Here is a 25,628-nt window from a genome sequence, read left to right as displayed (position 1 = left end):
TTGCGTTAATCTAATTGCCTGTGGTTGGTAAAACTAGGGAATGGCATAGATGAACTGTATCATTGATTCATTGTTCATGTTTAGTTTATTTCTAAATATTCAATACTGGCCAGTGAACACAAGGCAGGGTATGCAAATCACATCAATTGCCAACTTTGAACTTTATTTTTTATTTACTTATTTGTTTTTGAGATGCAGTCTCGCTATGTCACCAAGGCTGGAGTGCAGAGGCACAATCATGGATCATTGCAGCCTCAAACTTCTGGGCTTAGGTGATCCTCCTGCTTTAACCTCCCAAGTAGCTGGGACTATAGCATGTGCCACCAGGCCTGCTAATGTTTTGAAAAACAAATTTTTTGTAGCGATGACGGGTGGGGTCTCACCATATTGCCCAGACTGATCTTGAACTTCTGGCCTCAATCAATCTTCCTGCCTCAGCCTCCCAAAGTGCTGAGATTACAGGTATGAGCCACTGCAACTTACCTGCTTCAAACTTTAAATAGTTTGCACTTGGGATAAAATACAAACTCCCTAATGTGGCCTCTAAGGCCCCACAGCCCCTGGGCCCTGACCCTCCCCCATCACTCACTCCTTGCCCAATGTATTCCAGGTCCAGTTGCCCCCAGCTTCCCATGTGGTGCCCCATATGGCAGGCACATTCCTCTTTTCACTCAAAGCCTGAATAACCTGAATAGCTCCTAGTTGTGGGCCTCAAGTTAAATGTTGGTTCCTCAAAGAAGCTTTGCTAAATCCTCAGTTTGAGTCTGCCTCTCCTATTGTTCTAGCCCCTGGAATCCTGGTCTCTTCCTTCATAATACAACTTGCAATCTTGTGTTTTTCCTGTTGATTTAGATAATGACTGTCTTCCTCAGATGCCAGCAACCCTTCCAAAATTTAAGGACCACATCTACTTTGTTCAATTTTAAATGTAGTATCTAACACAGACCTTGACCGGTATGGGCATACAAGAAAGCCTGTTCAATGAGGATTCCAAAATGAATATGAACTCAATTTATATGGAGTGAATATTTTAGGGGCAAGAGATTAAAATGATCAATGTGAACAGTGCAATACGGTCATATAAAATACCAGAGGGGACCAGGCATGGTGGCTCACATCTGTAATCCCAGCACTTTGGCAGGCCAAGGCGGGTGGATCACCAGAGGTCAGGAGTTTGAGACCAGCTTGACCAACATGGTGAAACACCATCTGTACTAAAAATACAAAATTAGCCAAGCATGGTGGCACACACTTGTAATCCCAGCTACTTGGGAGGCTGAGGCAGGAAAATCGCTTGAATCCGGGAGGCAGAGGTTGCAGTGAGCCGAGATCATGCATTGCACTCTAGCCTGGGTGACAGAGTAAGACTCTGTCTCAAAAAATAAAATAGGCCGGGTGCAGTGGCTCATGCCTGTAATCCCAGCACTCTGGGAGGCTGAGGCGGGCAGATCACCTGAGGTCGGGAGTTCGAGACCAGCCTGGCCAGCATGGTGAAACCCTGTCTCTATTAAAAATACAAAAATTAGACAGGTGTGGTGGCAGGCACCTGTAATCCCAGCTACTCTGGAAGCTGAGACAGGAGAATTGCTTGAACCCAGGAGGCGGAGGTTGCAGTGGACAGAGATCATGCCATTGCACTCCAGCCTGGGCAGCAGAGTGAGACTGTCTCAAAAGAATAAACAAACAAACAATAAATAAATAAATAAAATATAAAACAAAATAAAATACCATAGGAACACCCTGAAGAGAAGAAGGGTTGCTTTGGCCATGAGGCAATTTCTCATCTCCTTCCATGTCCTTGTAGATGACTCCGAGGGACTGAAATGAAGGAAGGGTGACAACACCACATGGCAAATTCGCAGCAGGTTGAACGATATTCCCGTGCAATGGAGGGAGAAGGGGGAGGGCAATTCAAGGGATGCAGCCTTTATGTGAGCCCCACAAGACCATGGCTGTGACCCTCTCTGCAGCATCTGTATCCAAGACTCAGACTTACACAAAGGTTAACTCTGAAATCTGCACGTGGCACAGAATTGAGAATGACTGAAGCACTGTCTTGCCCTGAAATTCTATTTCTACAAGTTTGCTTTAAACATGCATTCTACGTTGTATTTCTTAATGGAACATTTCCTTTCTATTAATTACCATGTCTTTGTGTTTAAATACATTTGTAACTATATTCAAGCGACTTGGTAAATGGAGTTTCCAAGAGAACAAAGCAATGACTTGATTGTCAGGCCTCTGAGCCCCCATCATATCCCCTGTGACCTGCACTTATAAATCCAGATGGCCTGAAGCAACTGAAAAACCACAAAATAATGAAAATAGCCAGTTCCTGCCTTAACTGATGACATTGTGATTTGTTCCTGCCCCACCCTGACTGATCAGTTAGCCTTGTGACATTCCTTCTCCTGGACATTAAGTCTCCGGAGCTCCCCACTGAGCACCTTGTGACCCCCACCCCTGCCTGCAAGAGAACAACCCCCTTTAACTGTAATTTTCCACTACCTACCCAAATCCTATAAAACTGCCCCACCCCTATCTCCCTTTGCTGACTCTTTTTGGACTCAGCCCACTTGCATCCAAGTGAAATAAACAGCCTTGTTGCTCACACAAAGCCTGTTGGTGGACTCTCTTCACACAGAGGGGCATAACATTAATATTCTGGAATGTTAAATATGTTACAAAGTAAATTCATGATGCCAGAGTTAAAAACAAAAACATGGCGGGGCTTGGTGGCTCACGCGTGTAATCCCAGCACTTTGGGAGGCTGAGGCAGGCAGATTGCCTGAGGTCAGGAGTTCGAGTCCAGCCTGGCTAACATGGTGAAACCCCATATCTGCTAAAAATACAAAAATTAGCTGGGCGTGGTGGTGGGTGCCTGTAATCCCAGCTACTCAGGAGGGTGAGGCAGGAGAATCGCTTGAACCCAGAAGATGGAGGTTGCAGTGAGCCAAGATCGGGCCGCTGCACTCCAGTCTGGGTGATAGGGCAAGACTCTGTCTCAAAAAAAAACAAAAAAACAAAACCCAAAAACATATAAACTCTTAACATTCCTTTTTCAAACACAAGCTGTGCTGTCATCCTTTCAATTATTACCATAACATAATTTTAATTAAACTCTTACTTTTGTTTCATTTATGTGACTAAGCCTAAAATCAACATTTTAACCACAACATGAAAAAATCATTAGCAATTTATACTCACTCAGTGGTTGAAATGAAGTAGTAAAAACCATTTTGCTTTTCCTCCCTCTCTCCCTTTCTTTCTCCCTCCTTTCCTTTCCCCCCTTTTCCTCTTTTATTCCTCCTTCCTTTCTTCCACAAACATTCATCCTTGTATGAGCCTGAAGCTTTTCTAAGTGCACACATTTGGAAGATATAATACTTAGATTCAAGCGTACTTAACCAGCCATGTCCAGAATAAGTTTAATGTGATGCAATTGACCTATTGTACTATCCATCCACACATCTCACATGTTTTTAAACTCTTATTTTGGCCCATTCATCTTTGAATACTGACTCACCACCATGCAGTTCTTGATCAGATTATTGTTCACCTGTACTCTGAGAGCAAAATAAGAGTGTGCTCAGCTGACTGTAGTGAGTCAGTGGACCCTCTTTTCATTTCCTAATTCCAGTTCTACTTCAGGATTGAATAAGCAATTATCTACACAGCAATTGTAATTAAACCCATTAATTAAAAAATACACATAGACCTTAACACATCAATTAAAATGGTATAGGTTGTGTCTAATAAAGATGTGAATCAAACAAGTAAATATTTCTATGTACAAAGGCTAAAATAGAAAACAAGACTGAGTATGTTTAACACAGCTGATTTATCACTGTGGACCTGCTTCCATGTCTTCTGCTGTTTTTAGAAATGATTTTTTTTCTTTTCTTTTTTTTTTTTTTTGAGATGGAGTTTCACTCTTGTTGCCCAGGCTGGAGTGCAATGGCACAATCTTGACTCCCTGCAACCTGTGTCTCCCAGGTTCAAGTGATTGTACTGCCTTAGCCTCTCGAGTAGCTGGGATTACAGGTGCATGCCACCACGCCCAGCTAATTTTGTATTTTTAGTAGAGATGGAGTTTCTTCATGTTGGTCAGGCCGGTCTCAAACTCTTGACCTCAGGTGATCTGCCTGCCTCGGCCTCCCAAAGTGCTGGGATTACAGGCATGAGCCACCGCGCTCTGCCAGAAATTATTTTCTTTTGTTGCTTTTGTTGTTGTTAATATTTGGTAGGCCGCCCAGGTCTTCTAAAGTACGGACAAAAGATAAGAATTTGTTAGCTCTTGTATATGATATTTATTAACATCCCAATGACACATGAAAACATGTCCTGAAGGGTATCATTTATATTTGAGTTTCTCTTGGCTGGGTGCAGTGGCTCACACCTATAATCCCAGCACTTTGGGAGGCTGAGGCAGGAGGATCACTTGAGCTCAGGAGTTCGAGACCAGCCTGGGCAACATGGTGAAATCTCCATCTCTAGTAAAAATACAAAAATTAGCTGGGCATGGTGGTGTCCATCTGTAGTCCAGCTCCTTGGAAGACTGAGGTGGGAGGATTTCTTGAGCCTGGGAGGTTGAGGCTTCAGTGAGCAGTGATCATGCCACTGCACTCCAGCCTGGGTGACAGAACAAGACCCTGTCTCAAAAAAAAAAAAAAAATTATAGTTTCTTTAAGTCATTCATTTTAAAATAAACTAGAAAATTCTGTATGTTTAGCTAAGCTACTTTATAAAATGAAGTCAAGGGGTAAATCTTAACAAACTTGTCTGAATATAGATTAGGACTTTCCTGTTTATTTTTAGGATAATCCTCAGTGGTGCTGACAATGGGTGGGAAGTAGCCCCCATTTTAAAAAGGGTATCTGCACACATGTGCACAGGCCTTACTATGACACAGTCATTCTTTCTGGTCCAGGAATTGTCACTCCCAAAATCCTATAGTGGAGAAGGCTGGTGTTTCATTAAGACAGGTGCATCTTTGGGGGGACTTCACAAAAAGAGAGAACACACTGGCATTTATTCCCTGTTCCACATGGGATGGAGCCAAGTGAAGGGGGACAGTAAGAGCACCCCTTAGAGAATCGAGGGGCTAGCCAGAAACAGGTGAGGGACTTTTACTCCTTGGCCAGATGCCTGCTGGGCTGGAGGAGTGTGTAGGCCTGCCCAGTGCTACTACAGGACTGAAAGGCAATTAAGTTTTGGGGAGAACCTGACAAGGGTCTGATAGAGGCAGGAGGCAGGCAAATGCCTAGGCAGATAGGGGCAGGTCCCTGGTGAAACCCAACCTTCAAGACAGAAACTGTCCTGGGTAAATACTCAGATGGGATTGAGAACCCACCTTCCTGTTTGGTGCACTTCCCTTTGATTGATCCCCACTCTTCACCTATTTTACATATACCTACCTTTTCCTAATTGGTTTTCTACACTGTTGTGCCCACCTTTGAGTGGTGTCTTTGCTATGATCGTTTTTGGATACTTACAAACCAATCAGCACACACTCCCTATTCTGAGCCCATAAAAAGCCCCAGGCTCAGCCATATTGGGGAACTTTCCTGTCTTCGGGTAGGAGAACTACCCCCACCTCCTGCCGTGTCCCCTCTTTTTGCTGAAAGCTTTCCTCTCACTTAATAAATTCTACTCCACTCACTGTTTGATATTTGTGTGCCTAATTCTTCCTGGTCGTGAGACAAGAACCCAGACTTAGCTGGGCTAAGGAGCAAAAATCCTGCATCAAGTCTCCTGGAGTTTGAGGGGTATAGAGGAACTAGAGCGACCTCTAGTGACAGGGCAAGGACACAGGGTTGCTGTGGCAGCAATTACACCACCGTTGTTTGACTGGGCAAGAATGCATAAGGTTATCCATGAACCACGGGGACACTGTGGAGACTGTTCACCAGATGGAGTAAAAGGACAGATCATGTACCATTTCCTCAATGCTGGTCCTGCCTGTCAGCTGTCAAAGAAGACAGGGGAGGAATAGGGATGAGAAGAGAGGACAGGAGATTTAAATTGGATGAGAAATTAAAGTTTAATATAGACTGAACTAGAATTTTCCATAGCTGAAAATGAGACTCTTCTCACATCTGAGAATGGCCCCAAAGCTAAGAGATCTCCCTGAAATGTCATCCGGGGCAAAGAAGGGAGATCTGCTTGCTTGAAGGTAGCAGTAGATAAGAAAAAGTAGTTTACTGATTATAATAACGATTCAGCACATTCAATAAATTAGTTACACAGTTTATTTTAAAAGTAAGCTACTGTACCACCTATGGTCTAACCTCGAGTATATATATAAAACCCACAAAGAAAAAATAAAAACAAATTAAAAAAAAAACTTGAACCTGAATTTAGACTATCCTCTTCAACAAACTACCAGCTTACTGGAAGTATAGGTGATGGAAAAACCCATTAATGACACCAGGAGAAAACTGTCAGCCCAGTTCTGAATGTAAGAAATTCAACAGGACAAACAGCCTTACTTCTTCAATGAACACATAGCATGTTACAAAGTTAATTCATGATCCCAGAGTTAAAAGCATTAGAAAAGCGAGGAAACACAAGGGAAGGGGAACTGTCATACATTAAAAGAGACTTTAAAAAAAGTTGCTTTTTTTTTTTTTTTGAGACAGAGTCTCGCTCTGTCGCCCAGTCTGGAGTGCAGTGGTGCGATCTCAGCTCACTACAAGCTCCGCCTCCCGGGTTCACGCCATTCTCCTGCCTCAGCCTCCCGAGTAGCTGGAACTTCAAGCGCACGCCGCCACACCCGGCTAATTTTTTGTACTTTTTTTTTTAGTAGAGATGGGGTTTCACCGTGTGAACCAGGATGGTCGCAATCTCCTGACCTTGTGATCTGCCCACCTCGGCCTCCCAAAGTGCTGGGATTACTGGCGTGAGCCACCAAGCCTAGACTAAAAAAAAAGTTTTTAAATTTTAATTAATGAATTTATTTATTTTGGAACGCTTCAGGAATTTGCATGTCATCCTTGAGCAGGGGCCATGCTAATCTTCTCTGTATCGTTCCAATTTTGGTATATGTGCTGCTGACGCAAGCAAAAAACAGACAAGAGAATATGTAAAATATGTAATGTCTGCACTGTGTTTGAATTTTTATTTGAACAGCCATAAAAATACTCTTGAGACAATCAAGAAAAGTTAAACTTGGACTGGATATTAAATATGATTCTTTGGCGGCATGACAATGTTATTGTTATGTTTCTTTTTTCAAGTTCTTAGGCATTAGGGAAGCATACTGAAATATTTACACGTAGAGAAATTTGATGACTGGGATTTGTTTTAAAATACTCCATGATGAAAGAAAAAATGTGAGAATTTAGGGGGTAAGGGAAGATTCATAAAAAAAGAATGGCAGAGTGTAAATAATTATTGAAGCTGGGCAATAGGTACATATGGCTTTGTTACGTTATTCTTTCTATTTTCACATGTGAAATTTTCCATAATAAAAGGGTTAAAGGCCAGGAACCATGGCTCATGCCTGTAATCCCAGAAATTTGGGAGGCTGAGGTGGACAGATTGCTGGAACTCAAGAGTTTCAAGACCAGCCTGGGCAACATGGTGAAACCCCATCTCTACAAAAAATACAAAAATTAGACAGGTGTGGTGGCACATGCCTGTAGTCCCAACTACTTGGGAGGTTGAGGTGGCAGGATTTCTTGAGCCCAGGAGGGTGAGGCTGCAGAGAGCCACGATCACAGCACTGTACTCCAGCCTGGGCAAGAGAGTAAGACTCTGTCTAGATATCAGATACCTTGATTTTATTTTTTTAAGGTGTGAATGTGATATGGCATAATGAAGTTAACCTCAGTTTTGAATACTGGCTACATCTTTTATCAGCTATATGACTTAGGAAAGTCACTTAACCCTTACAACCTCCATTTTCCCTATTGCCAAATAAGAATTATAATAATTCCTCTTGGCCGGGCGTGGTCGCTCATGCCTGTAATCCCAGCACTTTGGGAGGCCGAGGCGGGCAGATCACTTCAGATCAGGAGTTCAAGACCAGACTGGCCAACATGGTGAAACCCCATTTCTACTAAAAATACAAAATTAGCTGGGCATGGTGGTGCATGCCTGTAATCCCAGCTACTCGAAAGGCTGAAGCAGGAGAATGACTTGAACCCGGGAGCAGAGGTTGCAGTGAGCCAGATGGTGCCACTGCACTCCAGCCTGGGTGACAGAGTAAAACTGTGTCTCAAATAATAATACTAATAATTCCTCTTGTTGCAATAAAGATTTAATGAAGCAGGGCATGGTGACTCACATCTGTAATCCCAACACTTTGAGAGGCTGAGGTGGGCAAATCATTTGAGGTCAGGAGTTCAAGATCAGCTTGGCCAACATGGTGAAGCCCCATCTCTACTAAAAATACAAAACTTAGGCAGCGTGGTGACACATGCCTGTAATCCCAGCTACTTGAGAGGCTGAGGCAGGAGAATCTCTTGAACCTAGCAGGCGGAAATTGCAGCAAGCTGAGATTGCACCACTGCATTCCAGCCTAGGCGACAGAGATTCTGTCTCAAAGTAAAAGATTTAATGAAATAATGTGTGTAAAAGGTTTCGCAAAGCACCTGGCAGAGTAAACATAAGTATTAGCCTAATCAGATGTAATTTTCATTTCTCACTATGTTCTCATTTAGTTTCTTTGTTTTTTGAGATGGAGTCTTGCTCTATTGCCCAAGTTGGAGTGCACTGGCATGATCTCGGCTCACTGTAAACTTCCCCTCCTGGGTTCAAGTGATTCTCCTGCCTCAGCCTCCCGAGTAGCTGGGATTACACGTACCAGCCACCATGCCTGGCTAACTTTTATTTTTAATAGAGACAGGATTTCTCCATGTTGGCCAGGCTGGTCTTGAACTCCTGGCCTCAGGTGATCCTCCTGCCTCAGCTGCCCAAAGTGCTGGGATTCCCTTCCCTTCCGTTCCCTTCCGTTCCCTTCCCTTCCCTCCCCTCCCCTCCCATCCTATTGCTTTCTCCCTCCCTCCCTCCCTTCCTCCCTCCTTCTCTCCCTCTCTTCCTCCCTCCCTTCCTTCCTCCTTCCTTCCTTCCTGGCTCTTGTTGCCCAGACTGGAGTGCAATAATGCAATCTTGGCTCACCACAACCTCCGCCACCTGGGTTCAAGCAATTCTCATGCCTCGGCCTCCCGAGTGGCTGGGATTATAGGTATGGGCCACCAGGCCTGGCTAATTTTGTATTTTTAGTAGAGACGGGGTTTCTCCATGTTGGTCAGGCTGGTCTTGAATTCCTGACCTCAGGTGATTCCCCCCGCCTTGGCCTCCCAAAGTGCTGGGATTACAGGTGTGAGCCGATACACCCAGCTGAGATTATTGTCTATGTGGGACTACTAGTTGTTTTCCCGTACCCATTCTTCTTTTCTTTCTTGGCAACAGGGTTTTAGTTGGCTACATGCCTGCCTAGCTAAAGACTACATTTCCCAGCTTCCTTAGAAGCTAAATGTGGAAACGCTTTGACCCATGGTATATGCACAGAACTAATATGTGACATGTCCAGGTTTTGCCCTAAAGAGAACTGGACTTGTGCGCCTCAAGCCTACTTAAGCTCTTCCCATGGCTGAGTGGAGGCTAGAACTGGAACAGCCACCTTGTGTTGGACCAATGGTAGAAGTAGGGCTGCCAGATTTAGCAACTAAAAATACAGAACACCCAGTTACATTTGAATTTCATATAAACAAGGAATACTTTAAGAAAAAAAAATGTACGTCCCATGTCATATTCGAACATAGTGAGGTCCAATGTATTGCTAAGTGAGAATAGAACAAGGAGCAGAATTATGTGTATAAACTGGTTAATGATTTATAGGCTAGGTTACGTTTAGGAAAAGAAATCTAGTTTATGTTTAAATATGACCAGTCTGGCTGTGATTCAACAATGACTTTTTTATTTTTATTTTTGAGCCAGGGTCTTGCTTTGTTGCCCAGGCTGGAGTGCAATGGTGTGATCATGGCTCACTGCAGCCTTGACCTCCCGGGTCTGAGTGATCCTCCTACTTCTTCAGCCAGTGTCTACCACCACACCTGGCTAATCCCTTCCCTTCCCTTCCCTTCTCTTCCCTTCCCTGCCCTGCCCTTCCCTTCCCTCCCCTGCCCTCCCCTCCCCTCCCCTCCTATTGCTTTCTCTCTCCCTCCCTCTCTTCCTCCCTCCCTTCCTCCTTCCTTCCTTCCTCCCTCCCTCTCTCCCTCTTTCCTTGCTTCCTTTCTTCCTTCCTTTTTCTCTTTCTTTCTTTCTTTTTCTCTTCTCTTCTCTTCTCTTTCCTTTTCTTTTCTTTTCTTTCTTACAGTGTCTCACTTTGTTGCCAGGCTGGTTTTGAACTCCTGGGCTCAAAAAATCCTCCCTCCTTGGCCTCCCAAAGTGCTTGGATTACAGGCATGAGCCAGTGCACCCAGCCAAACAATCATTTAGAGAGGAAGATTCTATAGTCATCTAGGCAAAAGATAATGGTCAAGTCGGCCAGAATGGGAAATTAAAAATGAAGAATAGGCTAGAAAAATGAAGAATGGCTCATGTCTGTAATCTGAGCATTTTGGGAGGCTAAGGCAGGAGGATTGCTTGAGCCCAGGAGTTCGAGACCAGCTTGGGCAACATGGCAAAACTCTGTCTCTACAAAAAATACAGTAATTAGCTGGGTTTGGTGATACCTGCCTGTAGTCCCAGCTACTCAGGAGGCTGAGATGGGAGGATCACCTGAGATGGGAAGATGGAGGCTGTGGTGAGCTGTGATCTTGCCACTGCACTCCAGCCTGGGTGACCAGAGTGAGACTCTGTCTCAAATAATAAAAAATAAGAGTTGGGCGTGGTAGCTCATGCCTGTAATCACAGCACTTTTGGGGATGAAGTGGGTGGATCACTGGAGGTCAGGAGTTCGAGACCAGCCTGGCCAACATGGTGAAACCCCGTCTCTACTAAAAATACAAAAAATTAGCTGGGCATGGTGGTGAGCACCTGTAATCCCAGCTATGCGGGAGGCAGGAGAATCGCTTGAACCTGGGAGGTAGAAGTTGCAGTGAGCCGAGATCACACCATTGCACTCCAGCCTGGACAACAAGAGTGAAACTCTGACTCAAAAAGAAAATAATAATAATAATAATTTTTAAAAGACAGAGGGAAAAGGTAAATAATGATAAACAGAAATTAAAAGAAGAGAATATAATGAACAAATTTAGGAGAAATCACAATTATCATAAAAATTAAATTAGTATTTAAAAATTTTCTCATACATACAAAGAAAACCCACCAGGGCCAGATAATTTTACAGGTAATAATCTACCACCCTAGCTTGCTTGCTTTCTTCCACCGATGTGGACCTTGCCATGTTTCTTGACTTTTTAATAATTGCCATTCTGACTGGTGTGAGATGGTATCTCATTGTGGTTTTGATTTGCATTTATCTAACCACCAGTGATGTTGAGCTTTTTTTCTGTATGTTTGTTGGCTCCATGAATGTCTTCTTTTGAGAAGTGTCTGTTCATGTCCTTTGCCCACTTTTTAATGGGGTTGTTTTTTTTCTTGTAAATTTGTTTAAGTTCTTTGTAGACTCTGGGTATTAGGCCTTTGTCAGATGGATAGAATGCAAAAATTTTCTCCTATTCTGTAGGTTGTCAATACCAAAGTGGACCTGCACAAATCAACCTTACTCCATTAGTTTCTCCTCCCATATATTTACCTTCCCACCATTTGTCCTTGGAAACCTAAAACACTTTTCTGTTGTCTTGTTCCATCTCCACAATTTATCATTCTTTGTTTAAAGTGGTACTTAAGCTCTTAGGCCTATCTGCTTTACTGAGTCTTCACTTCATTTTTTAGAAAAGCCCCTGTGGGCTGGACATGGTGGCTCATGCCTGTCATCCCAGAACTTTGGGAGGCTGAGGTGGGAAGATTGCTTGAGCCCAGGGTTTCAAGACCAGCCCGGGCAACACAGTGAGACCCCATCTCTTCAAAAAACAAAAAGCACCTGTTTGCTAAAAATTAACATTAAATAAAATTTGTATGCCTTTTCTTCTGTTAATCTATCTTTTGTCAGGCTAATTTGCAGGGACCCACACAATGAAAAAGAATAGAGGAAAAGAAATTTTTTTCTCTCCTACATTCTCAAGTTGTATCCTTCCACTTTACCTTTAGAATGAGGGATTAGTAAGGCTGGGCACGGTGGCTCACGCCTGTAGTCCTAGCACTTTGGGAGGCTGAGGTGGGTGGATCACTTGAGGTCAGGAGATTGAGATCATCCTGGCCAATATGGTGAAATCTCTCTACTAAAAAGACAAAAGTTAGCCAGGCATGGAGGCATGAACCTGTAATCCTAGCTACTTGGGAGGCTGAGGCAGGATCGCTTGAACCCGAGAGGCGGAGGTTGCAGTGAGCTGAGATCACGCCACTGCACTCCAGCCTGGCGACAAAGCTAGACTCCATCTTAAAAGAAAAAAAAAAAAGAATGAGGGGTTAGTAGATTTTCTCCAGTTTCTCCATGTTTTGTTACCTCATCACACGTCGTTTCTATTCATCTCTCCACAAATAGGTAGAAACAAGCTTTTCTCTGTTCAATCACCAATATAAGGGCTTGGGTATCCTTTACACAGCTGATTTAATTTACATTTAAATGTACTTTGGGTTTGTTTACTTTACATTTTCCCCATTTTTCCTCTTAAAATAACTGTGGGGCCAGGTGCAGAGGCTCACACCTATGATCCCAGCACTTTGGGAGGCTGACACAGGTGAATCAGTTGAGCCCAGAACGTCAAGACCAGCCTGGGCAACATGTCAAAACCCTGCCTCTACCAAAAATACAAAAATTAGCAGGGCATGGTGGCATGCACCTGTAGTTCCAGCTACGCAGGGGGCTGAGGCAGGAGGATCGCTTGAGCCCAGGAGGTCAAGGCAGCAGTGAGCCAAGATCATGTCACTGCACTCCAGCCTGGGCAACAGAGTGGGACCCAGTCTCAAAAAAAAAAAAAAAAAAGAGAAAAAGGTAAAAAGCTAAAAAAAAAAAAAAGAATAGCTTGTGGTTTTAAAGGCAAATTGATCTGCATTAAAAAAATTTTTTTCTTTCCTTTTTTTTTTTTTTTTGACGCAGTCTCGCTCTGTCACCCAGGCTGGAGTGCAGTGGTGCGGTCTCAGCTCACTGCAACCTCCACCTCCCAGGTTCACACCATTCTCCTGCCTCAGCCTCCCGAGTAGCTGGGACTACAGGCACCCATCACCAAGCCCAGCTAATTTTTTGTATTTTTAATAGAGACGGGGTTTCACCGTGTTAGCCAGCATGGAAAAATTTTTTCTTATTTATTTATTCCACACATACTTTTAAGTACATTCTATGTGCTAGGCAGTGTTCTAGGCATTGGGGATATAGCAGTGTACAGAAGTGGGAAAATGTTCTAATGGAGAAGACAGCAAACAAAGTAAATATATAAGATATGCAATATAATAGATAGTGATAATTGGTAAAGATGTAAGAGCAGAAAGTAAATTGTAGAAAACCAGATAGTGATGCAAATAATCATCGTGTAATATAAGTGCAAATAACCTTTGTCCCATAGAGATGCAGATGATGTGAGGCTGGTAAACAGACTACAACCCAACAGTTAGTTTTATTACCCTATGCGGCACTAACCAGTTTTTATGTAATTTAGTAATTATAGTCTAGCATTTTTGTTTGTTCTAGTATAGTCTAGCATTTGTTTTTTCTTTCAGTGACTACCTGTCCTATGCCCCTTTGAACTGGCTTTCTCCTCTTGTTGACTCTCTTATCTATGAGCTCTTTGATTTTGTTTTTGGATTTTTTTTTTTTTTTTTTTTTTTTTGAGACAGGGTCTTGCTCTGTCAGCCAGGCTGCTGGAATGTAGTGGTGCAATCATGGCTCACTGCAACTTTGACCTCCTGGGCTCAAGCAATCCTTCTGCTTCAGCCTCCTGAGTAGCTAGGACCACAGGCACATGCCACCACAGGTGGCTAAGTTCTTTTTATTTTTAGTGGAGACAAGGTCTCACTATGTTGCCCAGGCTGGTCTCAAACTCCTGGGCTCAAGCAATCCTCCTGTCTCGGCCTCCCAAAGTGTTGGGATTACAGACGTGAGCCAGCCTGCTCAGACAACTCTTTATATATGTACTACATGAGAGCCATGGCTTTTAGCTTTTTAAAAATTCTACAATGACATATAGAATGCACTTTATATGCTTCTGATTTGTTATACATTTTTTAATGAGCGAACAGAAACCTTAAATATATATATTAAAAATGAAACAATAGAGATAAAAAAACAAACTTCCTTGTGGATTGATTTTCTACATTCTAATGTTGATAGACTGTTAGGCATTAGAAATTAAAATTATGAAGACCATAGAGTTATATGTGATGAAAGCTTATGAGAATGTTTTTAAAAAAATATATAGATAAAATGTAAATAAAACATTTAAACTCCTAGAATAATATTGCCTCTTTACTAGTGTAACCAGCATACTAGGTATTTAAGTATTAGAAATCATTGACACTGCAGGCTCTTGAGTCAGGTTGTCTGGTTTTAAATCTTTGCTCAATCACTTCTTAATTTGGACAAGTTATTTAATCTTTTTAAACCTCATTACTAGCCGGGCACAGTGGCTTACGCCTGTAATCCCATCACTTTGGGAGGCCAAGGCAGGCAGATCACCTGAGGTCGGGAGTTCGAGACCAGCCTGACCAACATGGAGAAACCCTGTCTCTACTAAAAATACAAAAATAGCCAGGTGTGGTGGCGCATACCTGTAATCCCAGCTACTCAGGAGGCTGAGGCAAGAGAATCGCTTGAACCTGGGAGGCAGAGGTTGTGGTGAGCCAAGATCACGCCATTGCACTCCAGCCTGGGCAACAAGAGCGAAACTCCGTCTCAAACAAACAATCACAACAACAAAACACCTCATTACTTTTTACCTCACAGGATTGTTGTGAGGAATAAATGAAATAAGTAAGAAGCTTAGACGGTGCTACCAAATGCTTAGTTACAAACTTTCTGTTTAGTTATTTTTATCTTTGCAATGAAAAGTTACAATATATAAAGTAATACAGAGCAAGTAAATAACGAATGCAGCTTCCTATTATCATAAATTACTTTTAAAATCATATACAATGTTTGCAAAGTTCAATAGAATGTTACTCAGTGTTGAAACATTCTTACCAAAGCTTCTTTAAAGTCAAAACATTGATTTTAAAAAGAAACACAAAGCTTCTTTAAAGTCAAAATATTGATTAATTTTTATCCACCAAAAGAGTCTTGTATGTTATCTTTATTTTATTGAATTACGGAACATTTTACAACCACAGGTAAACTGTGTTGTCCAGTGAAACCCAGGTTTCAACACAAACGATACTTCTTTTGCATGGAAAAAAAAAACACAAAACCCTCGACAAAAAACTTCCTAAGTTAACTGTTGCTTAAGTTGCTTGAGTAAGCAAGTTAAAATATAAAGAAAAGCTCTGGCAAGCATTTCTTTAGGGGATTTACACTTAAACCAAATTTTAGTAGTTATTCTTCAAACCACAGAAACAAGACACGAAAATAAAAATTCAACAGAATGAAACAAAACAAGAGTAGATATGGCTCCCTCTACACTGTGGGCATAGTTATTCAAGCCAAGTTCCCACTAGAGGTCAGAAGCTACTATGCAAGTTTGAAAAATGACTTGGTGGTTCCGAATGCCTTCAGCTTTTAAAAATGGCTTGCTCTTTCCAAGTGTTTTCAACTTTTTAACTCAGAGCAAAAGGTACAATAGATCCCTTTAATCTACTGTACCTCACAGTATTTAAAATTTAGCAAGACTGTCAATATGGAGGAACAAATACATATTGTTTTTGTTTCTTGAGACAGAGACTCACTCTGTCGTCCAGGCTGGAATGCAATTGCTCCATCATGGCTCACTGAAACCTCAGCCTCCTGGGCTCAAGCAATCCTCCCACCTCAGCCTTCCAAGTAGCCAGGACTATAGGCATGGGCCAATATGCTGAGCTAGTTTTTTTGGCATTTGTTGTACAGGCAGAGTTTCATCATGTTGTCCAGGCTGGACTCGAACTCCTGGACAAATATATTTATTAACCTAATAATACTGTAACTGCCCAGTGGGTTCTCCTTGCCCACTGCCCAAACAGAGATGATTTATTAAGACAGGGGAATTGGAATACAGAAAGAGTTTAATTCACACAGAGCGAGCTGAATGGAAGACTAGAGTTTTATTACTGAAATCAGTCTCCCCCAAAATTCAGAGACTGCATTCTTTTAAGGATAGTTTGGTGGGTAGAGGGCCAGGGAGTGGAGAGTGCTGATTGATCAGGAGGTGCCAGCTGATGCACCATAACGCAGGGTCTAAAAAATATCTTGAGCACCAATCTTAGGTTTTACAATAGTAATATTATCCCTAGGAGCAACTGGGGAGGATTGAAATCCTGTGGCTTCTGGCTGCATGGCTCCTAAGCCATCATTTCTAATCTTGTGGTTAATATGTTAGTCTTACAAAGGCAGTCTGGTCCCCCTGGCAAGAAGGGGGTTTGTTTCAGGAAACTGCTGTTATCATCTTTGTTCCAAAGTTAGACTATAAATTAAATTCCTCCCAAAGTTAGTTTGGCCTGCACCCAGGAATGAAGAAGGGCAGCTTGGAGAGTGTAAGCAAGCTGGAGTCAGTCAGGTCAGACCTCTTTCATAATTTTCTCAGTGTTTATTTTTGCGAAAGTGGTTTCAATACCCCTAACTTTTCTACTTAAAATTACGATATATGCTATTTCAGACTTTTTCTTCAGTATATGAAAGGGTTTAAAGATTTTTGTCACTTCTCATAAAAAAACTAAATTATTTATTAGTTTTACATTTCTTCCCATCATGTTATGCAGTAACAACATATATAGCGCAGTTTCTTGAGTGAATTGAGGAAAGAAATATAGCTCAGAGCAATCTGAGCTATGTGAGGTCTGCAAGAGGTGCCAGGCCCAGAGAGACATGAGTATGTGACTTTAGTCACACCCTACAACCCCCCACCATCTTGCATCTATGCCCAGGGGTAATTGTTTTTTGTTTGGGTTTTTGTTTGATACAGGGTCCTGCTCTGTTTCCCAGGCTGGAATACAATGGCATGATCTCAACTCACTGCAGCCTCGACCTCCCTGGCTCAAGTGATTCTCCCCACTCAGCTTCAAGAGTAGCTGGGACTACAGGTGCATGCCACCATGTCCGGCTAATTTTTGTGAGTGTGAAGATGTGGTCTCACCATGTTGCCCAGGCTGTGCTCAAGCAATCTTCCTTTCTTGGTCTCCCAAAGTTCTCGCATTATAGGCATGAGCCAACATGCCCTTTATCAGGTTTTTTGTTTTTTCAGACAGGGTCTCACTCTGTTGCCCAGGCTGAAGTTCAGTGGCATGATCATGGCTTTTGTTGCCCTGGCTGGTCTTTAACTCCTGGGCTCAAGGGATCCTCCTGCCTTGGCCTCCCAAGGTGTTGGGATTACAGGTGTGAGCCACCGTGCCCAGTCAGGGACAATTGTTTAAAGGCATTTTGGCTGGCATGCTGGTTCATCCTGTAATCTCAGCATTTTGGAAAGACAAGAGAATCACTTGAAGCCAGGAGTTTGAGATCAACCTCGGCAATATAGAGAAACCCTGTCTCTGTTTAAATACACCTATTTTGAAGAAAAAAAAAGCCATTTTGTTTCTGACTAGCTGAACTGCCCATTATCTTCATGTTCCTGAAATTTGTGATACAAAGAACATGGTACAGCCAATCAATACATTATATTATTTAAATGTAAATTATTGGCACATATATTAGTCCATTATCACACTGCTATAAAGAACTACCTGAGGCAGGGCATGGTGGCTCATGCCTATAATCCCAGCACTTTGGGAGGCCGAGGTGGGCGAATCACTTGAGGTCAGGAGTTTGAGACCAGACTGGCCAACATAGTGAAATCCCGTCTCTACTAAAAATACAAAAATTAGCCCAGGGTGGTGGCGGATGCCTGTAATCCAAGCTGCTGGGGAGGCTGAGGCAGGAGAATCACTCGAACCCTGGAGGTGGAGGTTGCAGTGAGCCGAGATTGTGCCATTGCACTGCAGCCTGGGCGATGAAGCGAGACTCCATCTCAAAAAAAAAAAAAAAAAAAAAAAAAAGAACTGCCTAAGACTGGGTAATTTATTTTGAAAAGAGGTTAGATTGACTCACAGTTCCGCATGGCTGGGGAGGCCTCAGGAAACTTACAATCATGGCGGAAGGCAAAGGGAAAGCAAAGCACGTCTTACCGTAGCAGAGCAGGAAGAGAGAGAGAGTGAAAGGGGAAGTGCCACACTTTTAAACCATCAGATCTCATGAGAACTCACTCACTTTTATGAGAAAAGTAAGGAGGAAATCCGCCCCCCATGATCCAGTCACTCCTGCCAGGCCACTTCTCTGACATGTAGGGATTACAATTCAACATGAGATTTTGGTGGGGACACAGAGCCAAACCATATCAGTAAACAGTGTAAGATCACCTCTTCTTGTCCCTTAAAAACCTACTTGTGGCTGGGTGTGGTGGTTTACGCCTGTAATCCCAGTACTTTGGGAGGCAGAGGCAGGAAGATTGCTTGAGCCCAGGAGTTCAAAACCAGCCTGAGCAATACAGTGAGACCCTCTCTCTACCAAAAAAAAAAAAAAAAAAGTCAAGAGGATCACTCGAGCCCACGAGGCACAGGCTGCAGTGAGCCATGATCGTGCCACTGCACTCAGCCTGGGTGACAGAGAAAGACCCTTTCTCATAAATAAAATAAAATAAAACAAAACCCCAGCTACTTGTAATTGCTGCTAGTTGGAGTACATATTCAGGGAACTTTGAGTCTATGTTTTAGGTTGCAGTCTTCAAACTTGGCCCAAATAAACTCTCTACTTACATTCCGTTTGCCTCAGTTTTTCCCTTTAGGTCAACAGGACAACATTACAAACTGGATTTTAATTTAATTGAGCAAATTGATATTTTTTCTTGAAGGCCACACAATGCTCTACAACCTGAGGAAAGAGGCATTAGGGAAAAGGAAGAGGAGGAGTACTATATGTTTCCCAAGTTGTTCTTTAATTTTCTTTTCAGGTTGATTTGTTTGTTGCTTTTTTTCATCATCTAAATGTCTATTTTTTATATTAACCAAAATATGTCAATAGAATATATTTTTGGGTCCCATTTTTAGCCAATTAACTCATAACAAGCATTGTCCTGAAAAAGTTTTAAAAAGGCATATTGGGCCGGGCGCGGTGACTCACACCTGTGATCCTAGCACTTTGGGAAGCCGAGGTGGGCAGATCAGGAGGTCAGGAGTTCGAGACCATCCTGGCCAACATGGTGAAACCCTGCCTCTACCAAAAATACAAAAAAATTAGCTGGGCATGGTGGTGCATGCCTGTAATCCCAGCTACTCAGGAGGCTGAGGCAGGAGAATTGCTTGAACCCAGGAGGAAGACGTTGCAGTGAGCCAAGATTGAGCCGTTGCACTCCAGCCTGGGATACAGGGTGAGACTTCATCTAAAAAAAAAAAAGTGTATTGTGTTGTTTATGTTATCTTACAAATTTTAATATTAAATTTCATTTGATATCACTTAGAAACAATGACGTAAATGAGAGAGGGAATGTGTGTATGTACCTCTTTCACTAGAATATATATATATATATATTTTTTTGATACAGTGTCTCACTGTGTCGCCCATGCTGGAGTGCAGTGGCGCGATCTTGGCTCACTGCAAGCTCTGCCTCCTGGGTTCACGCCATTCTCCTGCCTCAGCCTCCCGAGTAGCTGGGACTACAGGCGCCTACCACCACGCCTGGCTAATTTTTTGAATTTTTGGTAGAGATGAGGTTTTGCCGTGTTAGCCAGGATGGTCTCGATCTCCTGACCTTGTGATCCACCCGCCTCGGCCTCCCAAAGTGGTGGGATTACAGGCATAAGCCACCGTGCCCGGCCACTAGAATATATTTTTACAAAATAATAATGTCACTAGTAATAATACTTTAGAATACTTTACCATCTCTATTCTTTACTTATGCTGCCATCTATATGCTAGCAAGACATTTTCAGATCAGTATTTCACAAAAACCATTTATTTGAGTCCTTACTGCATTACTTTAAATGTTCAGACCATTCTAAGTAATCTATGAATTTAATCAATGGTATTGTTAGAATTAGCCTCTGGAATCATCTATCATTGAGTTTCTATCAAATTCTAAGGGGAGATAGAAGTGCTGTAGGTCTAAATTGTATGCAGCCCATCATCCTAATTATATCATGTAGGGGGGCCAGCTGGCTAGTTGTCAAGAGACCTCAGGATGCTCATTTAAATTGGTAAATTCACTATGGTCCAGGCTCTGAATCTTTGCTCAGCAGCTTCAAAACTTGAATTTTTGTCAGCATGTTGAAAGTAAATTCTTCTCTTAGCAGACTCATATTATTCAAATGTACAGAGGCTGAAATGGTATTAATTTACAAAGGGCAACAAATTTTTTATGTGAGTTGTGCTGTACCAATGGGACCAGTGCATTTACTCTTTAAAGACAAAACTACATGGGAAGCCAATTATAATTGACAGTTTGGGGGTATGTATTCAGAACAAGAGAAGGTAGTTGGAAGATGTACCTTACATTTTTGTCAAATTTGTCATGTGGCCCGGAGCGTTTTCAGTGTTTGACCCAAGGTCTCTTCTTCCCTGTAGTTACAGGGTTGAGTACAAAAATGTAGGTATACGTAGGCCATGTAGTTTCGTTTGGGAGGCAAGGTGAGACTTGCAGATGAGTAGGAATTAGACAAGTAACAGTAGGATGGGTGTAGGGAACATTCCAGGCATACGAAATAGCATATATAATGGTTCAGAAGTAAGGGAGAGACTATGATGAGCCCAGAAACGTGTAATAGTTCAGCATGCCTGAAGTGTACAGTGTAAAGAAAATAATGTCAGGCTGGGCACAGTGGTTCACATCTGTAATCCCAGCACTGTGGGAGGCCAAGGTGGGAGAATCATTTGAGGCCAAGAGGTTGAGGCTGCAATGAGCTGAGATCGCAGCACTGCACTCCAGCCTGGGTGACAGAGTGAGATCCTATCTACAACCAAAAAAAAAAAAAAGAAAAAGAAAAAAGAAAGGAAAACAAAGAAAGAAAGAATTCTTCTTCATCACCCTATTACGTAAAACACATAAAGATAAAAGTAAAGCTATACCAGTTAATGCAAAGGTGAATAACACAGGGCCTCAATTGCTCGATTTTCTCCATCCACTGAGGTGGCTTCTGAGGACTCTAGGGCTTCAAGGAACACGCTTTCAAAAACACTACACTCCACAAATTTAAAGAAATCTAAGCTCTGACTAATGCTGGGATGACATCTCTATACTGCACTCTAAATAACTTCACCTGACCACTGTTCTGTGGTGAGTAGGTCTATGCAAACCTACCCCAATGTCTGAGGAAGCTGAGAGGCTGAAGAAAGAGGCTGACACAACCAATTCTCAGAAAGAAACATTTAACAGGGATTTACAAAAAGAAGGCACAGTCTCAGATGTCCAAAAGGGAGATGGTGGACATCTCAACCTCAAGGGAAGGGTTCCATTACCCTTCAGACCCAGGGCTTAAATATCATAGGGAAAAAATGTGTAGGACAATTGAAGTTGACTTCCAACGGGAAGGCAAGAATGCTGTGTGAGTCTGGCTAAGGTAGGATTTATGGTCAAGGTTGTTTTGACCTAGGGGAAGGATTCACTGTAACAATGGAAAAAGTAGAAATCTTAGAGGCCTTCCGGGAACACAGATTAATCAGATGTCAACATGGTGGATTAGCATCCAAGATGGAGTTGCTTTAGCTTCCACAATCCCACAGACATATTTCAGGAAATAGCTTCAGATATTAGTTCTGTTTCTAAAATGTACCCACACTACTTTTGTAATACTTTATATGTTGTATTACATTTTGTTGGCTGCTCAGCTTGGGGTCCACAGGCAGGTCTTGCTTAGGAGACACTGGCATTCAAGAGTCACCCTGTTATCATAGATGGGAATTTTTGTTGTGCCACCTTTACATTGTCTATTTTGTACTCTACCAACTTGAAGTTTAAATATGATAGACTTGGCTATTGCTTATCATATATTAAAAGCATAATTTTTAAAATATTTATTTTATTTTATTTTTATTTTGAGACACAGTCTCACTCTGTCACCCAGGCTAGAGTACAGTGGTGTGATCTCAGTTCACTGCAACCTCCACCTCCCAGGTTCAAGTGATTCTAGTGCCTCAGTCTCCTGAGTAGCTGGGATTACAAGTGTGCACCACCATGCCCAGCTAACTTTTGAATTTTTAGTAGAGACAGGGTTTCTATGTTGGCCAGGCTGGTCTTGAACTCCTGACCTTAAGTGATCCACCTGCCTCGGTCTCCCAAAGTGTTGGGATTACGGGCGTGGGCCACCACACCCAGCCAAGAACATCATTTTTCTTTTCATTTATTTTAAAACATGTATTTATTTATTTAGAGACAATGTCTCACTCTGTCACTCAGGCTAGAATGCACTGGTGCTGTCGTAGCTCACTATAGCCTCAAACTCCTGCATGCAAGCAATCCTCCTGCTTCAACTTCCCAAGTAGCTAGGACTACAGGTGTGTGCCACCATGCCTGGCTGATTTTTAAATTTTTATAGAAACAGGGTCTTGCTATGTTGCCTAGGCTGGAAGAGCATTATTTATTATATATCTTAAAATGTAATTATTGTCAACAAAAAGAGTCAAACTGTAAAATATTTTAAGAGATTTATTCTGAGCCAAATATGAGTGACCATGGCCCATGACACAGACCTCAGGAAGTCCTCAGAACATGTGCCCAAGGTAGTTGGGGTAGAGCGTGGTTTTATATATTTTAGGAAGGCATGAGACATCAATCATATACATTTAAGAAATACATTGGTTTGGTTTAGAAAGGCGGGACAACTTAAAGCAGGCTATAGGTAAATTTAAATTTTCTGATTGACAACTGGTTGAGTTTATCTGAAGACCTGGGATTAATGGAAAGGAATGTTCAGGTTGAGATAAAGGATTGTGGAGACCAAGTTTTATTGTGCAGAAGAATCTCTCAGCAGACTTCAGAGAGACAACAGGTTGTGGTCAGGCATGGTGGCTCATACCGGTAATCCTAGCACTTTGGGAGGCCAAGGCAGGTGAACCAGCCTGGCCAACATGGTGAAACCTCGTCTCTACTAAAAATACAAAAATCAGCCAGTTGTAGTGATACACACCTGTAATCCCAGCTACTTGGGAGGCTGAGGCAGGAGAATCACTTGAGCCTGGGGGGCAGAGGTTGCAGTGAGCTGAGATCGCGCCACCTCACTCCAGCCTGGGCGAAAGATTGAAACTCCATCTCAAAAAAAAAAAAAAAAAAAGAGACAGAGAGAGAGAGTAGGTTGTAAAATGTTTCTTATTGGACCTAAAAGGGTGCCTGGCTCTTAGTTGATTATCTCCTGGATCTGGAAAGGAAAGAAGGAAACCAAAGGGGAAAGGGGATTCTCTACAGGATGTGGATTTTTCCCACAAGAGACTTTGCAGGACATTTTCAAGGTATGGCAAGAAAATATATTTTGCGGTTTAATATTTTTTCCTTGTGTCATAATGTTATGCCAGAGTAAGACTGAAAAGTAAGTCACTATAGGCCGGGCGTGGTGGCTCATGCCTGTAATCCCAGCACTTTGGGAAGCCGAGGTGGGCAGATCACGAGGTCAGGAGATCCAGACCATCCTGGCTAACATGGTGAAACCCCGTCTCTACTAAAAATACAAAACAAAATTAGCCGGGCATGGTGGCAGGCACCTGTAGTCCCAGCTACTCCGGAGGCTGAGGCAGGAGAATGGCGTGAACCCGGGAGGTGGAGCTTGCAGTGAGCCGAGATTGCGCCACTGCCCTCCAGCCTGGGCGACAGAGCGAGACTCAGTCTCAACAACAGCAACAAAAAAAAAAAAAAAAAAGAAAAAGAAAAAAGAAAAGTAAGTCACTATATATAGGATCAAATAAAACCCATCTGATGAGAATTTACGGTTTGTAGGACATGACTCCCTAGGCCCCTTAGGTAGGAATTTGGGCAAGATAAAAAAATCAGAACTTAGTCCTCACTATTATTCTGAATTTTCCCTAATCCTGCCTTCAAATAAATTCAATGGAGACCAGATACTTTTTTTGAGGTTATGCAAGTCAGCTAGGGCCTGGAGAAAACCACCAGGAAGTACTAGAGAATTCATGTATCTCCCAACTCCTCTGAGCTCCTCATCTTTACTGCCCTCCCTACCCTGCCCTCAAGGGCTGAAAGAAGCATAAGCTTGATGCTAGGCTTCAACTAGTTAGTTCAATGATGCTAACATAATTTGTGAACAATTCAGTTAATTTAAAACCAAAAAAAAAAAAAAAGAAAAAAGAAAGAAAAAGCTATTTTAGTTGGGTTAGTGGTCATGTCTGGATTCTAAAGAATCCATAAACTGTTTTGGCCTTACTTATACAGAGCCATCATCTACACTTTGCTTATTTTTGTTGTGATTTTTTTTTTTTTTTTTTTTTTTTGAGATGGTTTCTTGCTCTATTGCCCAGGCTGGAATGCAGTGGCACGACCTTGGTTCATTGCAACCTCTGCCTTGCGGGTTCAAGTGATATTGTGATTTTTTTCATGGACTTGCTTCTGGTTGGAAATGAATTATTTGGTTATAGCACAGGAAATTGACAAGAAAGGTGCCTTAACAATGTTTTGTTTGTTTGTTTGTTTTGTTTTGTTTTTTGAGACAGAGTCTCACTCTGTCACCCAGGCTGGAGTGCAATGGCCCCATCTTGGCTCACTGCAACCTCCGCTTCCCGGATTCAAGGGATTCTCCTGCCTCAGCCTCCTGAGTAGCTGGGGTTATAGGCACCTGTCATCATGCTCAGCTAATTTTAGTATTTTTGTAAAGATAGGGTTTCACCATGTTGGCCAGGCTGATCTTGAACTCCTGACCTCAGGTGACCTGCCCGCCTCAGCCTCCCAAGTGCTGGGATTACAGGTGTGAGCCATTATGCCTGGCCCAATGTTCTAATTTATGGAAAGTAAGAAATAGGTTGTTTCCCATAAATATTGGGAAATTTTGAAGAGTCAAGAAACATACATACACATTATGTAAAAAGAAAAAAGATTGTCAGATAGGATCAAAAGATTGTTGGGTTGCTTTCAGGATTGTTGCATTTGGATCACTTCTTCATAAATAGGAAGATGTTAGCTTGAGGAACCTTGGAAGTTAATTGTTATAGGAGTAATTATATACTTTTCATTCCTTCAATCCTTCCTTCATTCATTCAACAAATATTTATTTAGTATTTACCATTAATAGAGCAATGTTTTGGTTTTGAAGTTGCAGCACTGAAGAGGGGACAAGATCCTTGTGCTCAGAAAATTGACATTCTTGTTGGGAAGACATATGCAGACAAACAAGAGAAGTCAGAAATGGTAGTTTCTCTACCATGTAGAGAATTAGAATGGGTGACCAGAGATTCAAAGCACTTTGGATGAGGTAGTCCTTGAAGACCTCTCTAAGGAGGTGACTTTAGGGGAATAATCTGAATGACACAAAATTAA

The 25,628-nt window shown here is 42.3% G+C and overlaps 1 non-coding gene across 1 annotated transcript; it reads right to left on the bottom strand.

Annotated features, from left to right (window-relative positions):
• Positions 1-6,958: 6,958 nt before the first annotated feature.
• On the bottom strand, positions 6,959-7,065 carry LOC115930245 (U6 spliceosomal RNA). Its single transcript, XR_004066898.1, has one exon. It is a non-coding gene; the product is annotated as a U6 spliceosomal RNA (small nuclear RNA).
• Positions 7,066-25,628: the final 18,563 nt, after the last annotated feature.

This window comes from Gorilla gorilla, chromosome 10 (assembly GCF_029281585.2).
Source record: "Gorilla gorilla gorilla isolate KB3781 chromosome 10, NHGRI_mGorGor1-v2.1_pri, whole genome shotgun sequence".
Lineage (NCBI taxonomy): Eukaryota > Metazoa > Chordata > Mammalia > Primates > Hominidae > Gorilla > Gorilla gorilla.
Note: the sequence above shows the minus strand (reverse complement) of the source record. Positions and strands in the feature narration are given on the sequence as shown.